This window comes from Macaca thibetana, chromosome 8, assembly GCF_024542745.1.
Source record: "Macaca thibetana thibetana isolate TM-01 chromosome 8, ASM2454274v1, whole genome shotgun sequence".
In the NCBI taxonomy this organism is placed as follows: domain Eukaryota; kingdom Metazoa; phylum Chordata; class Mammalia; order Primates; family Cercopithecidae; genus Macaca; species Macaca thibetana.
The window spans coordinates 96,764,675-96,782,517 of NC_065585.1; positions in this window are offsets into that span (position 1 = coordinate 96,764,675).

Consider the following 17,843-nt stretch of genomic DNA (forward strand, 5'->3'; position numbering starts at 1 on the left):
TGCTTTTACACTGTTGGTGGGAGTGTAAATTAGTTCAACCATTGTGGAAGACAGTGTGGCAATTCCTCAAGGATCTAGAACTAGAAATACTATTTGCACGGTCAGGCGTGGTGGCTCATGCCTGTAATCCTAGCACTCTGGGAGGCCAAGATGGGTGGATCACGAGGTCAGGAGATCGAGACCATCCTGGCTAACACGGTGAAACCCTGTTTCTACTAAAAAATACAAAAAATTAGCCGGGCGTGGTGGCGGGCACCTGTAGTCCCAGCTACTCAGGAGGCTGAGGCAGGAGAATGGTGTGAACGCAGGAAGCAGAGCTTGCAGTTAGCCAAGATCACTCCGCTGCACTCCAGCCTGCGCAACAGAGCGAGACTCCATCTCAAAAAAAAAAACAAATACTATTTGACCCAGCAATCCCATTACTGGCTATATACCCAAAGCATTGTAAATTATTCTACTATAAAGACACATGCACATGTATATTTATTGTGGCACTATTTACAATAGCAAAGACTTGGAACCAACCCAAATGCCCATCAATGATAGATTGCATAAAGAAAATGTGGCAAATATACACCATAGAATACTATGCAGCCATAAATAAGGATGAGTTCACGTCCTTTGCAGGGACATGGATAATGCTGGAAACCATCATTCTCAGCAAACTATCACAAGAACAGAAAACCAAACACCTCATGTTCTCACTCATAAGTGGGAGTTGAACAATGAGAACACATGGACACAGGGAGGGGAACATCACACACCGGGGCCTGTCAGGGGTTGGGGGCTAGGAGAGGGATAGCATGAGGAGAAATAGCTAATGTAGATGACAGGTTGATGGGTGTAGCAAACCACCATGGCACGTGTATAGCTATGTAACAAACCTGCACATTCTGCCCCTGTTGCCCAGAACTTAAATTAAAAAAAAAAAACAAAACCTGGCATTCTGGTTTGTGCCTGTAGCCGCAGCAACTCGGGAGGATGAGATGGGAGGATCACTTGAGCTAGGAGGTTAAGGCTTCAGTGAGCTATGATGGCACCACTGTAATACAGCCTGGGCAACAGAATGAGACACTGTCTAAAAAAAAAAAAAAAAAAGCGGGGGGCCAGGTGTGGTGGCTCACTCCTGTAGTCCCAGCACTTTGGGAGGCCAAGGCAGGTAGATCACGAGGTCAGGAGTTCAAGACCAGCCTGGCCAAAATGGTGAAACCCTGTCTCTACTAAAAATACAAAAATTAGCCCGGTGTGGTGGCGGCCACCTGTAATCCCAGCTACTTGGGAGGCTGAGGCAGAGAATTGCTTGAACCCAAGAGGTGGAGGTTGCAGCAAGCTGAGATCTTGCCACTGCACTCTAGCCTGGATGACAAGAGGAGACTCTCTCAAAAAAAAAAAAAAAAGAAAGAGAAAATAAAGAAGAATCATATTCTTATCTACTGTCAAGCCACTCTAACTTGACAAGCCAAAATGAGACTGTTTTTCTCACAAAGGAACCTGACATAACAATCTAACTGAAATTTCTTACCAGTGCAGAGAAAAACTCTAATATTATCATCAAATTATTAAACTTTCCCCGTTTGTCTGCTGAGTTCTAGTGACCTCAGCATTACATACTTAGCAAGTCTCTAGCTGACCTATCCTGAATATCAATACTTCTTAAACACCACATTTATTATGTCCTTACTGATTAAGAAAACCTGCATTTGCTTCCTTTTGTGTACCACCAGATTGGTAGTAAGTTTCATATTGATTGCCAATAATGATTATCTGAAGAGCCATTTCTAAGACCAGCAGAAAAAAAAGTCTTGTCATCCCATATTGATGTAACTACCATAGGGAGTTACAGCAGAAAATGGTCCATTTACCAACCTGGCCAAGGATGCCAAGCCCAAACACCACGGCCTGATTTTCACAACCTACCAGAACCCAACCTCCACTGACATCTCCTGAATGATTTCCCATCTCTCTCCAGTGCATGCCCACACTCAGCCAAGCCGTCTCTCAGGTGCACTATTGCCACTGCCCTGGTTGTTTCTCCACCTGAGATACCGCATTTCTCCTCCACCTTTCAATATCTTGTCCTTCCTTAAGGCCCAGTTGAAATCTCACTTCTCTGAATCCTTTCCTGATTCCTTTTTCTTGTCTTTTCGTTAAACTGATCTGCTCTTTTAGTCTGTACTAAGAAGTTAGTACAGCATAAAAACTGTTATCTCTGTAACATGAAAATCAGATCCATTTTAATCCACTTGACTTTTTGACCCTCAGAGTTGCGGGGCCTCAATAGCCAAGACATTCATGGACTCTCCCACTAACAGGAAACTCAGTACCTGTGATCAAAGCACACTCACACACATGCACGCCCAAAAAAACTCATTATGCGCCCTGGGAACATTGTTGCTTTCTTGACATTTTCATGCTATCTCCCCTGTAATTTCAATTTGGAGCTGAGCTTCTTTCTCCTGCTGGGGACAAAGTTCAACCACTTAAAGTGCTTGGTCTAAAGCTTACTCTTCACTTTCATTATGTTTTCCCTGTTTACTGTGCCATCCAATTATGGAATCTGATGGTTAATTCCCAGTGCTCATCCCACTTGACCTGCCAGCAGCAGCTTCTAGAGCAATCAACCATTCTGTTATCTGAGAACTAAATTCTCTCTCTCCCTTTTTTTCTTTTTTCTTTTTTCTTTTTTCTTTTTTTTTAGACAGAGTCTTGCTCTGTCGCCCAGGTTGGAGTGCAGTGGCGCGATCTCAGCTCACTGCAACCTCCGCCTCCCAAGTTCAAGCGATTCTCCTGCCTCAGCCTCCCAAGTAGCTGGGACGACAGGCGTGCATCACCATGCCCAGCTAATTTTTATATTTTTATCAGAGACGGGGTTTCACCATGTTGGCCAGGATGGTCTCGATCTCTTGACCTCATGATTCGCCTTCCTCGGCCTCCCAAAGTGCTGGGATTATAGGCGTGAGCCACCGCACCTGGCCAATTCTCTCTTTTTTTAAACAACATGATATTTTGAAATATGTATACATTACAGAATGACTAAATCAAGCTAATTAACATATGTGTTACCATACAAATCATATTCTAGTAAGAACATTTAAAATCTACTCTCAGCCATTTGCAAGAATACAGTATGTTGTTATTAACTATAGATCTCCTGAATTTATTCCTCCTGTCTAACTGAAATTTTTAATCCTTTGACCAACATCTCTCCAATCCCCCCACCCCTGCATACCCTGGTAACCACTGTTTTTCCTTTCCTTTCCTTTCCTTTTTCCTTTCCCTTCCCCTACGCTCCCCTCCCTTTTCCTCTCCTCTCAGTTTCACTATATTGCCCAGGCTGGTTTCTTAATTCCTGAGCTCAAGCAGTCTGCCCACCTCAGCTTCCCAAAGTACTGGGATTACAGGTGTGAGCCACCATGCCTGGCCTCCATTCCTTACTTTTGAGTTGAACTTTTTTTGTATTCCACAAGTAAGTGAGATAATGTAATGTTTATCTTTCTGTGCCTGGCTTATTTCACTTATCATAAGGTCCTCCAGGTTCACCCACATTGTCACAAATGACAGTATTTCTTTCTTTTTAAGGCTGAGTAGTATTCTACTGTGTACATATATGCCACATTATCTTTATCTAGTCATCCACTGATGGACACAAGTCAATTCCTTATCTTGAGGCTATTGTGAATAATGTTTGCAGTGGTTTGAATGTGTCCCCCAAAGATCGAGTGTTGGAAACTTAATCCCCAATACAACAATGTTAAGAGGTACGACCTTTAGTTAATGATTAGATCATGAGCCTCTGCTTCTTTTGCAAAATGTCTTTTTGGATCTGTTGCCCTTTTTTTTCTTTTCCTGAGTCGGAGTTTCACTCTTGTTGCCCAGGCTAGCATGCAATGGCGCAGTCTCGGCTCACTGCAACCACTTCCTGGGTTCAAGGGATTCTCCAGCCTCAGCCTTCCAAGCAGCTGGGATTACAGGCATGCGCCACCACGTCCGGCTCATTTTGTATTTTTAGTAGAGAGAGGTTTTCACTATGTTGGTCAGGCTGGTCTCAAACTCCTGACCTCAAGTGATCCACCCACCTTGACCTCCCAAAGGGATTACAGGCATGAGCCACTGTGCCCAGCCTGTTGCCCAATTTTAAATCAGGTTATTTGCTTTCTTGCTTTTGAGTTGTTTGAGTTCCTTATATATTTTTGATATTAAGCTCTTTTCTGATGTATGGTTTGCAAATATCTTCTCCCATTCTGTGGGTTGTTTCTTCTGGAGGACCAATTTTTCACTTGACTTCAAAACTACCACACTTTTTGTAGTCCCAGCTACTCCGGAGGCTGAGGCAGGAGAATGGCGTAAACCCGGGAGGCGGAGCTTGCAGTGAGCTGAGATCCGGCCTCTGCACTCCAGCCTGGGCGACAGAGCCAGACTCCGTCTCAAAAAAAAAAAAAAAAAAAAAAAAAACTACCACACTTTCCTAGTGTTTTTTTGTTTTGTTTTGTTTTTGAGACAGGGTCTTACTCTGTTGCCTAGCCTGGAGTGCAGTGGCACTATCACAGCTCACTGCAGCCCTAACCTCCCAAGCTCAAGTGATCCTTCACCTCAGCCTCCTGAGTAGCTGGGACTACAGACATATGCCACAACACCTGGCTAATTTGTTGTAATTTTTGTAGAGACGGGGTTTCACCATGTTGTCCAGGCTCATCTCAAGATATTGGGCTCAAGTGATTTGCCTGCCTCCCGAAGTGCTAGGATTACAGGCATGTCCTAGTGTTTTAAAGGTAGTAGTTTGGGCCGGGCGCGGTGGCTCACGCCTGTAATCCCAGCACTTTGGGAGGCCGAGGCGGGCGGATCACAAGGTCAGGAGATCGAGACCATCCTGGCTAACACTGTGAAACCCCGTCTCTACTAAAAATGCAAAAAATTAGCCGGGCGAGGCGGCGGGCGCCTGTAGTCCCAGCTACTCGGGAGGCTGAGGCAGGAGAATGGCGTGAACCCGGGAGGCGGAGCTTGCAGTGAGCCGAGATCGCGCCACTGCACTCCAGCCTGGGCGACTAAGCGAGACTCTGTCTCAAAAAAAAAATAAAAATAAAAATAAAGGTAGTAGTTTGGTCAGGAGGCAGGAGCAAGAGGGAAATGTGGGTAACAGCCTTAACTGTATTTTCCATGGGAAGGAACAGGAAAGGGATGATAAGCAGGCTTAGCATTGGCTGCTAAGCAAATGCTAAACAGGCTCTGAGGCATAAGGGCTGTCCCTAATTGTCAGGTTACTTTGTCCTTGAATGATTAAGGTGGGAAAACAGTGGCCAGAGTGTGAGAGCTCAATGAAGAAGGTGGTGAGGGAGCACACTCTGTTGGTTTGTATTTGAAAGGCACAATCCCCAAAGTGCTATTTACTGTCTCTGGGAATTAGCTAACACTGAGAGGGGCCATCCTTCAAGGGTTCACAAGGCCCCAAGTCATCAGTGCATCAAAATACAGAGAAACACCTGGTCCTTCTGCTACTTCACTGGCCATTTATTCTGAGTCTTTCTCTTCTACATGAATTAATAGTATTGAGGACTAGTTCTTTCTTTCTTTTCTTTTTTCTTTTTTAGGCAAAGTCTCCGTCTGTTGCCCAGGCTAGAGTGCAGTGGCCTGATCTACACTCACTGCAAGCTCTGCCTCCCGGGTTCACACCATTCTCCTGCCTCAGCCTCCCAAGTAGCTGGGACTACAGGTGCCCGCCACCATACCCAGCTATTTTTTTTTTTATTTTTAGTAGAGACGGGGTTTCACCATGTTAGCCAGGATGGTCTCAATCTCCTGACCTCATGATCCACCCACGTCAGCCTCCCAAAGTGCTGGGATTACAGGCGTGAGCCACTGCACCCGGCTTTTGAGGACTAGTTCTTAGTGGCCTTATCAGAGCCCCAGCAGCAGAGACTAGTTGGCTTGCAGGTGGTAAAAGAATTTACCGGCCGGGCGCGGTGGCTCAAGCCTGTAATCCCAGCACTTTGGGAGGCCGAGACGGGCGGATCACAAGGTCAGGAGATCGAGACCAGCCTGGCTAATACGGTGAAACCCCGTCTCTACTAAAAAATACAAAAAACTAGCCGGGTGAGGTGGCGGGCACCTGTAGTCCCAGCTACTCGGGAGGCTGAGGCAGGAGAATGGCGTAGACCCGGGAGGCGGAGCTTGCAGTGAGCTGAGATGCGGCCACTGCACTCCAGCCTGGGCGACAGAGCGAGACTCCGTCTCAAAAAAAAAAAAAAAAAAAAAAAAAAAAAAAAAAGAATTTACCAACAACAGGGTAAGTTTGAAAAGGAAAGTTATATTAGATAACACATTGCAGCAGACTGCAACAGGGCGCTTCAGCAAGAGAGGACTGAGCCACATGGTGGATTTTACTCAGGAGTATTTATGGACCTTAAAGTGGGAGCCTAAGGATAATTTGGACCATCTTACCCACACATGTCATGATAAATGATTACGTCTGTAGACATTTTGGTGCCATGATGTCAGCAAGGGTTGCACAATGAGTTTCAACATGCATACATTCCAGAGATGTATAGAAATTCTACTTAAGGGAGGAGACCACCCCTCATATTGTCTTATGCCCAATTTCTGCCTCCAAAGAAAGAAGACGTAAAAACTAAAAGGCAGAAATGAAATCCACAGGCAGACAGCCCGGCACCATGCCCTGGGCCTGGTAGTTAAAGATCAACCCCTTACCTAACTGGTTATGTTATCTATAGATTCCAAACGTTGTATGGAAAAGCATTGTGAAAATCCCAGTCCTGTTCTGTTCCATTCTGATTACTGGTGCATGCAAGCCCCCCTGCTTGCTCAATCAATCACAACCCTCTCATGTGGACCCCCTTAGAATTGTAAGCCCTTAAAAGGGACAGGAATTGCTCACTTGGGGAGCTTGGTTTTTGAGATGTGAGTCTGCCGACACTCCCGACAGAATAAAGCTCCTTCCTTCTTTAACCCGGTTGGTATCTGAGGAGTTTTGTCTGCAGCTCGTCCTGCTACATAGTTACTTATACGTTTTTTGTAAAGAAGCTTGGTACCAGAATCTGGCTTTAGATAATAGGGAAGTCTGGGCGGGGTGCGGTGGCTCATGCCTATAATCACAGCACTTTGGGAGGCCAAGGCAGGCGGATCACGAGGTCAGGAGATCAAGACCATCCTGGCTAATACGGTGAAACCCCGTCTCTACTAAAAATAAAAATAAAAAATTAGCTGGGCATGGTGGAACATGCCTGTAATCCCAGCTACTCAAGAGGCTGAGGCAGGAGAATCACTCGAACCCAGGAGGCAGAGGTTGCAGTGAGCCAATATTGTGCCACTGCACTCCAGCCTGAAAACAGAGCAAGACTCCCTCTCAAAAAAAAAAAAAAAAAAAAAAAAAAAAAAAAAAAAAAGAAGTCTAATTACTCATGAATTCCTCAGATAAGGAGTGTTGCCTCTGGATGGTCCGCTTGATAGCCACCAGGTGATCTTTGCTCTCCTCAGTTCTCAGTCCTTGGATATTGTTAGGGACAAACTGCCCCAAAAAAGCTCCTTGGTGCTGCCCACCCCTCCCCCTAATGCTCTGGAACTCTTCTCTGTGCCGTCCACCCTTCTCCAAGTCTCTTTACCTTTCTAAGTCCTTATCAAAGGCCACGGTGAAGCCAGCCGACTTCACTTATCAGACCTTGCTGCAATAAGCAAACCCCAATTACAAACCATCCAGACCACACAGGGGAAGGTTGTGGGAAGCATAAAGAAACTTTACCTACACCCTCCTGTAATAAACGTCACAAGGTGATATGTGGCAAAATTAACCAGCAAACAATCCCAGGATGCAGCCATACCAAATAACTCTCTCAAGCTCCTCTCCCCAGTATAAACCCCTCATTGTGTAAGCTTGGTGCTGCTTCCCTTGACTGTTAAGGGGGCAGACAGCAGATTAATAAAAACTTGCTCACCTAACTGGGTCTATTTTTCCTTTCTCATGACTGACCTTACATTCTGGTGCCGAAACCTGCGAAGGGGATAGATTCTGGCTGGCTGCCCCCCCCCCTCTCCCTCCCTCCCTCCCCATCACACCTCTCCGGGCCAGTCTCTCCCCCTTCCCTGAACCTGCTGAAGACCCAGAGAATCTCCTAGACTCTCCCATTGCTGGCGACTTCATCCACCATCAAAGCCTCCGCCAGGGTGAGTAAAAAGAGACTGTTGCCGTTCCCCAAAACCCTTGTCTCTCCGTTTCTGAAAGACCCAGCGCTGGGTCAAGGGCTTCCCCTGGCCTCCAGGCCTCTGGTTCCTCTGTTTCAGGGACGCTTGACACGGCGGTTACCTTCTCTATTCCGGACAAGTTACGTGGGAAAGGGGACGCCCTCTTCCACGTCCTTGTCACCGGCAGTCTCTTCTTCCTCTACAGGCCCCCCTACTTCCATTCATTATGGGAGCCTCTCAATCTGCTCCTCCTAAAACTACCCTCCTTGGGTGCCTCCTATGCAATCTCAATACTCTTGGCCTTCGTTCAGAAATCCACCCTAAAAGGCTTATCTTTTACTGTAATACAGCGTGGCCTCAATACAAATTAGACCATGACTCCCAATGGTCCGAAAATGGCACTTTCAATTCCAACGTGCTCAAAGACTTAGACAACTTTTGCCACAGCAATGGGAAGTGGTCTGAGATTCCTTATGTTCAGGCTTTCTCTACTTTCCGTAGTCGTCCTCCCGTCTGCCAGTCTTGCTCTACTTTTCAAATTCTCCTCGCACGCTCCGAAGTCCACTCACCTCCTGCTCCCCTCACCCCAATAGCCCCAGCGGATGACTCCTCCTCCTTTGATCCCGCTGATTTTTCCCCTCCTCCACAACATCCTAATCCTCCACCAGAACAGCATGACCCCCCACCGTATGCCTCCACTCTGGCTCTACCTCCCTCTCTCCAACCATACCGCCTCTGAGTCCTCCCCGGACTCTGAGTCGTCCCCGTCTCCACCCCTTACTCATTCTCGAGCCCAACATGCCCAGCAGCCCGCTCCCTTGCTTTCTCTCCGGGAAGTGGCAGGGGCCGAAGGGATTGTCCGTTTCCACGTCCCCTTTTCCCTCTTCGATCTCTCCCAAATTGAGGAACGTCTGGAGTCCTTGTCCTCCGATCCTGACACTTATATCAAAGAATTTAAATATCTCACTCAGTCTTACTGACTTACTTGGCATGACCCCTATATTATTCTGTCTTCTACCCTCCTTCCGGAAAAGAAGGAAAGAGTGTGACTTGCAGCCCAGGCCCATGCGGATGACTTCCATTGGCAAATCTTACTAGGCCAGTAGGGGCCGCTGCAGTCCCCCCCTCCCCACCGAAGAGCCTACCCAGGAATACTAACCCACAGACCCCAGCCCGGCCTCCGGTAATCATACGATTACTTGCCTCATTGCAGGCCTTAACAAAACTGCCCATAAAGGCTGTACATTCCGAAAAACTCAAAGAAACCTCCCAAAGGCCGATGAAAACCCTGCCCAATTCCTTTCTCGCCTTACAGAGGCTCTCCAAAAATATACCCATGTCAATCCTACCTCCCAGGAAGGAACTATTGTTCTTTTTTTTTTTTTTTTTTTTTTTGAGACGGAGTCTCGCTCTGTCGCCCAGGCTGGAGTGCAGTGGCCGGATCTCAGCTCACTGCAAGCTCCGCCTCCCGGGTTTACGCCATTCTCCTGCCTCAACCTCCCGAGTAGCTGGGACTACATTAGCTGGGACTACAGGCGCCCGCCACCTCACCCGGCTAGTTTTTTGTATTTTTTAGTAGAGACGGGGTTTCACCATGTTAGCCAGGATGGTCTTGATCTCCTGACCTCGTGATCCGCCCGTCTCGGCCTCCCAAAGTGCTGGGATTACAGGCTTGAGCCACCGCGCCCGGCCTTTTCTATTGTTCTTAACATCCATTTTATTTCCCAATCTGCTCCTGACATCCGGCGCATATTTAAAAAGGCTGAGGATGGCCCTCAAACCCCACAACAAGACCTCCTTAACCTGGCTTTCAAAGTCTTTAATAGCAGGGATGAGCAAAATAAATTAGATAAAGCCCAAAGAGATCATGCTAAATAAAAACTTCCAGCAGCAGTTATCCGTCAACCCAGTCATATTACCCAAGGGCACAAAGCAGCAACCCTCCTGGGCCTTGTTTTAAGTGTGGCAAAGAAGGCCACTGGGTGCGGGCATGTCCTAGCCCTCAAGTGCCAAAGAGCCCTTGCCCAGTCTGCCAGCAGACAGGCCACTGGAAGTCCCACTGTCCTCTCAGCAAATGGACAGACAAGCCTGCTCCTCAGAGCCACCACCCCTTCAACAAGACAAAAAATGAAGAATCACTTGCACTCCCACAGGTCCTCGGCCTAACCACTGAAGACTGACGATGCCCAGAGCCTCCGGCCCCCATTGCCATCACTGCATGGAGCCCAGGGTAACTCTACTGGTAGCAGGTAAGCCGATCTCTTTTTTAATCCATAGCAGGGCCACCTACTGGGCTTTGCCTAAATTTTCAGGACCCACTCATCCCTCCCAGGTCTCAGTTGTGGGCTTGACAGACTCATCTCACTTCAGTCCACGCACCACCAGATCCCTTACTTGCTCTCTCTTTGATACTGTTTTCTCATACTCTTTCCTTATCATGCCTCGTTGCCCTACACGCCCCCCCCACCCCATCCTAGGCCAAGACCTTTTAGCCAGATTCAAAGCTTCTATCACCTTTTTCTCCCTTCCTCAACCAGAGTCCCTCCTACTCTTTCTCACTAGTCTGGCCCCTGAGCCCTCTCCCCAGTACCCACTTCCCACGTCTCTTGTAAACCCAGTAATGTGGGACACCACCACCCCTTCCCTATCTGCTCACCATGACCCCATCAAAATCCAGTTAAAAGACCCCTCTAAATTTCTCAATGTCCCCCAATACCCCATCTCCCTAACCCACCAAAAAGGCTCGCAGCCCGTCACAAGCTCTGCTCATGTGGTCTTCTTAGGCCAACACATTCTCCATATAACACCCCCATCCTCTCGGTTAAAATATCAGATGGCTCATACCGACTCGTCCAAGACCTCCAAGCCATCAATCAGGCCATCCTTCCTATTTATCCCACAGTCCCTACCCCCTATACACTTCTCCCTCTCATTCCCTCCAACACCACCCACTACACTGCTATTGACCTAAAAGATGCCTTTTTAACTATTAACCTGCACCCTGACTCCAAAAACCTCTTTGCTTTCACCTGGACCGACCCTGACACCCTCCAATCACAACAACTCACCTAGACTGTCCTCCCTCAAGTCTTCAGAGATAGCCCTCATTTCTTCGGACAAGTTTTAGCTTGAGATCTCACCTCCTTAAACCTTTCCCTCAGCCATCTTCTTCAATAGGTGGACGATCTTTCCCTTTGCAGCCCGTCTCTAGAAGACTCTCAAACCCACACAGTCTCTCTCTTAAACTTTCTCGCCACCAAAGGGTATAGAGTTTCCCCCTCCAGAGCTCAACTTTCCAGCCCCATAGTAACTTACCTAAGAGTTCAACTTTCCCCTGGGGACCAGGCTATGACCCCGCCCGAGCAGCACTAACAGATAATCTGTCCCCGCCCTCCACCAAAAGGAAAGTCTTTTCCTTCCTAGGACTGGCAGGCTTTTTTAGAATATGGATTCCCAACTTTGCCCTCCTAGCTCACCCCCTCTATGAAGCAGCCAAAGGCCCTCTCAGTAAGCCCCTAAATCCCTCGCATAACATACTCCCCAGCTTCTGCAAACTTCAAACCGCTCTTGTCACTGCACCAGCTCTGTCCTTACCTGACATCTCCCAACCTTTCACTCTCTATACTGCTGAAAGCTGAGGAATAGCCCTTGGTGTCTTAGGGCAACAGAAAGGAGACCCTCCTTCCTTTGCCCCTGTAGCCTACCTCTCTAAACAATTAGACAACACAGTTAGAGGATGGCCAACCTGTCTTAGAGCGCTACAGCAGCAGCCCTTTTAGCTCTAGAAAGCAGGAAACTAGCATTTAGTCAACATACCGCCATCTACAGTCCTCATAATCTACAGGATCTCCTCTCCTCCCGAGCATTAGGCTCCCTTCCTCCTTCCCGGATTCAATTACTCCATGCCCTCTTTTGTTACGGGAAGTCAGGGACCCCGAATGGAGGGACTGGCTGGAGCCAAGGCAGAAGAACATAAATTGTGAAGATTTCATGGACAGGTATCAGTTCCCAAAATTAATACTTTTATAATTTCTTATGCCTGTCTTTACTGCAATCTCCAAACATAAACTGTGAAATTTTCATGGACATTTATCACTTCCCTAGTCAATACTCTTATAATTTCTTATGCCTGTTTTTACTTTATTCTCTTATTCCTGTTATCTTCATAAGCTGAGAATGTACGTCACCTCAAGACCACTGTTGTACAAATTGATTGTAAAATATGTGTGTTTGAACAATATGAAATCAGTGCACCCTGAAAAAGAACAGAATAACAGTAATTTTCATGGAACAAGGAAAGATAACCATAAGGTCTGACTGCCTGTGGGGTCAGGCAGAACACAGCCATATTTTTCTTCTTGCAGAGAGCCTCTAGACAGACGTGTGAGTAAGAGAAATATTGCTGAATTATTTTCCCAGCAAGAAATATTAATAATTGAGACCCTGGGGAAGGAATGCATTCCTGGGGGTAAGTCTATAGATGGCTGCTCTGGGAGTGTCTGTCTTATGCAGTTGAGATGAGGACTGAAATACGCCCTGGTCTCCTGTAGTACCCTCAGGCTTACTAGGATTGGGAAATTCCATTTTGGTAAATTCTAGTTAGACTGGTTGTCTGCTCTCAAACGCTGTTTCCTGTTAAGATGTTTATCAAGACAATGAGTGCACAGTGGGACATAGGCCCTCATCAGTAATTCTAATTTTGCCTTGCCTTGTGACCTTTATTGCCCTTTGAAGCATGTGATCTTTGTGACCTACTCCCTGTTCCTACACCCCCTCCCCTTTTAAAATCCCTAATAAAAACTCGCTGGTTTTGTGGCTTGGGGTTGCCATCACTGTCCTACCAATATGTGATGACATCCCCAGACCCCAGCTGTAAAATTTCTCTCTTTGTACTCTTTCTCTTTATTTCTCAGACCGGCCGACACTTAGAAAAATAGAAAGAACCTATGTTGAAATATTGGGAGCTAGTTCCCCGGATACTCTTTATCAAAAATCCCGAATTTAGTCTTGCCAAAAGTGCTTTCCTCACCCAGCATCCTTACTCCCTGTATCTTCTTCCCCTGCTACTCATTCTTGCACTGACATCCTAGATCACCTGCAACCATACTTTCCAAACATTTCCTCCAAGCCTCTCACCAATCCTGATGACCAGCTATTTATAGATGGCTCCTCTTCCTGGCCCACTGGCTCCCCCAAAACTGCTGGGTATGCAGTTGTTTCCCTTGACTGAGCAACTGAAGCTAAGCCCCTATCTCCAGGAACCTTCTCTCAAAAAGCTGAACTCATAGCTCTCACCAAAGCCCTAACCATTTCCAAAGGCAAACGAGTCAACATTTACACAGACTGCAAATATGCATATCACATTCTTCATTCCCATGCCACCATCTGGCAAGAGAGGGGATTCCTTACTGCCAAAGGGACCCCTATCACTGACAGCCCCCTTATTTACCAACTCCTTCAGGCCACACATCTCCCAACTGAGGCAGGTGTTATACACTGTCAGGAACATCAAACGGGAACATATAAAATCTCAAGAGGGAACAGAAAGGCTGATGAGGCAGCAAAAGAAGCCTTCCTTTCTTCCACTCCTGCCTCTCTCCTCCTCATTACCCCTGCAATCCAACCTCAATACCACCCTACTGAAAAGACCTTATTACTACAATAAGGAGTCTTCCTCCAGGGCGACTGGATAGTTAAGGACCAGAAGCTAGTCTTGTCCCCAGGAACAAACTGACCAAATCCTGACATCCCTCCACCAATCCTTCCATATTGGTGCATGTCCCCTGTATCTCCTCCTGCACCCGTATTTCTTCTCCCCTCACCTGTTCACCTCACTACAAAACATAACTTCAAATTGTTGTATATGCTCTGTAACCTCCTCTCAAGGAGTCCTCCATTCCCCATCTGTTCCTGCACACTAGCTAAGAGGAACGCTCCCAGGGGAACACTGGCAAATAGACTTCACCCACATGCCTCCTGTCAAAAACACAAGATTCCTTCTCACTCTTATAGGCACTTTCTCTGGGTGGATGGAGGCATTTCCTACCTCTTCAGAAAAAGCCACAGTAGTCTCCCAGATCCTTGTCACAGAAATCATCCCTAGGTTTAGTCTCCCTCACTCCATTCAATCAGAAAATGGCCCTGGCTTCATTTCCCAAATCATCCAACAGCCCCTTGGTGTCCAGTGGTGCCTCCATATCCCATATTGACCCCAATCATTAGGAAAAGTTGAAAGGGCAAATGGAATCCTTAAAACTCAGTTGACCAAAGTCACTCTAGAAGTCCAGAGGCCCTGGACATCCCTCCTACCCATAGCTCTAGCCTGCATCAGAGCCAGCCCAAAGGCACCCTCCTTCCTCAGCCCATTTGAATTAATGTATGGATGCCCTTTCCTCTTACAAAACAGGCCTCCTTCTGATTCTCATTTAGGAGAATACCTCCCAACACTCTCCCTCATCCACCATCTCCTCCGCAAACAGGCAGACCAGGCCCTCCCAAAAAGTCTGCCAGTGGTCCCATAAAGGCGCCACTGACCAGACCCTCCTACCAGGAGAACATGTTTTCCTAAAAACCCTTAACCCAACCAGCCTTTAATCAAAAGGGTAAGGCCCTTTCCAGGTCATCCTTACAACGCCTACTGCAGCCAAACTCTCAGGACATACCTCCTGGTATCACCTTTGCAGGTTAAAGAGAGCTCCCACCGCCAATCCACCGACCTGCACTTCGCCAACTTCTAACAGGTATTCCAGCCCATTCCTCAGGCCAACCTGACTCTGCCTCACGTCCATCCCAGAAGAAACTTCACATCAGTAAATCCATCCGTCTCAAACAGGTTTAAACTACTCTTACAACTAGCCTCCTTTTATGGAAACACTCTATTACACCTTAATTGCAGGCATTATAGTACTTATCCTATATAGTGTAACTCCTTTCGATTGGAATACCAGCCAAGAAGTCTCCCTCACTTGAGCCTTCTGCCTAATCGTTATCCTTATAGCAGGAATCACAATCACTAACAAACAAATATTCCCACATCCTCCCTAGATGCCCTGCTTTTGTCTATCCTGCCGCTTCACTCTCTTCCTCACTCCCTCTCACAAGATATTTCCTGGTTCCGCCCATGGAACAACACCCTGGGAACCTTTTTTGAGTGGATAACTGACCTTTTCTTCCAAGGCTCTCTATGGCTTCACTTTGGTGAAACCGAACTATTTACTTTTCTGCTCACTCTCTGCCTTTCTAACCCATGTCAGAATCAATACCTCAACCCTTCTTTCAGCCCAACCAATACCTATAACCCCTGAACACCTACACAGAACACTTAATCTCACACACTCCTTACTAAAAAACTCCAATTCCTCCCTGACAAGAGACTGCTGGCTCTGCGTACCCCTCCTCTCCACAACATACAATGCAATCCCTGCCTCAGCCTATAACTGACTTGCACCCATGTAACCTACCATCCCGAAATCCTCATTAACAGCCCCTCGAACTTGACATGCAGGCATTAACAGAAATCTCCCCCACGTTAGCTAGCGAGTTCCAGCTGTTACAACCTTACACCCCTACTTACTCAACCTATCCCCCTACCGCAGCCATAATAAACCCATATTAGGAGCCATAACAACCCACACAATCTTATCCTATCCAGCACCACTGTGCATCCAATGACATCTACCCTCTGGCATTCCCCTCGGCCACCTGAATTCCAAACTATACCCTACAACTCAAACCTTCCACTGAACATACTACTCTCAGAGCCGCCAACAATAAAGACAGGCACGTTTCTCTAGCCCCCTAGCCCTTGACACCTCCCACCTCCTTAATAAAAATTCAGAGTACTGTAACAGCCGACACCTCCCCTGTTTATTCCTCTTCCCTTGGCTCCCCTCTCCATGCACCATTCCTGCACCCACCACCTGCGACTGTCTCCTTATCCTAACATTCAACAACACTCCCACATGGATCTTAGTGGATACAAAACGCTTCCTCTTACACTAGGAAAAAAGAACTCAAAAGCCTCCCGGCCTAAACCAAACACCCCTTTACAACCACTTACAGCAGCAGCCCTAGCCAGGACTCTAGGAGTATGGATGCATGAGAATAACAATAATACATCTTTTTAGCATACACAACCAGCTCTGTCTACCAAGCTAAGGCATAGTTTTCCTACGTGGTACCTCAACTTATATTTGCCTTTCCTCTGACTGGATGGGCACCTGCACCCTGGTTTTCCTCACTCCAAAAATCAACGTTGCCCCAGGATACCAACCCCTACCAATATCAGTTAATACCTCTATCGGACACCGCCATGCTATACAATTCATACCTCTATTAGTAGCCATTGGAATAACTACAGGAGTTGGAACTGGGATTATAGGATTTTTTTTTTTTTTTTTTTTTTTTTTTTTTTTTTTTTTTTTTTGTGAGATGGAGTCTCGCTCTGTCGCCCAGGCTGGAGTGCAGTGGCCGGATCTCAGCTCACTGCAAGCTCCGCCTCCCGGGTTTACGCCATTCTCCTGCCTCAGCCTCCCGAGTAGCTGGGACTACAGGCGCCCACCACCTCGCCCAGCTAGTTTTTTGTATTTTTTTTTTAGTAGAGACGGGGTTTCACCATATTAGCCAGGATGGTCTCGATCTCCTGACCTCGTGATCCGCCCGTCTCGGCCTCCCAAAGTGCTGGGATTACAGGCTTGAGCCACCGCGCCCGGCCCGGGATTATAGGATTAACCACCTCTGTTTCCTATTACCAGTCCCTCTCCAAAGACCACAGATAGCTTGGAAGAGATAGCCAAATCCATTACAACTCTCCAATCACAAATAGATTCTTCAGCGGGGATGGTTCTTCAAAACTGCAGAGGCTTACACCTACTCACAGCCGAAAAAGGAGGACTCTGCCTTTTTCTAGATGAACAGTGTTGCTTTTATCTTAACCAATCTGGCTTAGTACAAGCTGTAAAAATACTAAAGGACCGAGCACAAAAAATTAAATAAAACATCCCGCAATGGCCAGCGTGGCCCTCCCAGTCCTTTAGTACCTGGTTTCCATGGCTAATGCCACTCCTAAGCCCAGCCATAACCATTCTTCTTTTTGTAGCATTAGGCCCTTGTCTCCTATGCCTTTTCACCCAGCATTTACAGGACCGTATCAGCGCCTTCACCCACGGGACAGTACATGATATGATGCTGCTCCAGGAATACCAACGGCTCCAAGAACGGCAGTCCCTACCGTCCAGCCTTCCCCCACAACCGTCGCCCCTTTCCACTTAAGAAGCAGACAACCTCTTCTATTACCTATTAAAAGGCTGGAATGTTAGGGACAAACTGCCCCAAGAAAGCTTCTTTGTGCTGCCCATCCCTCCTCCAATGCTGTGCAGTTCTCCATGCCAAGAACAAAACTCCATCTCAAACCAAACAAACAAACTATATAGATAGATAGATAGATAGATAGATAGATAGATAGATAGATAGATAGATAGATAGATAGATAGATGCGACTTAAAGTGATGAGCCTCATTGTGTGATGAGGCTCCAATGCCACCTACCCTTCCCCAAGCCTCTTTACATTTTTAAGCCCTTACACAGTTGCCGCGGTGAAGCCAGCAGACTTCACTTATCAGACCTTGCTGCGATAAGCAAACCCCAATTACAAA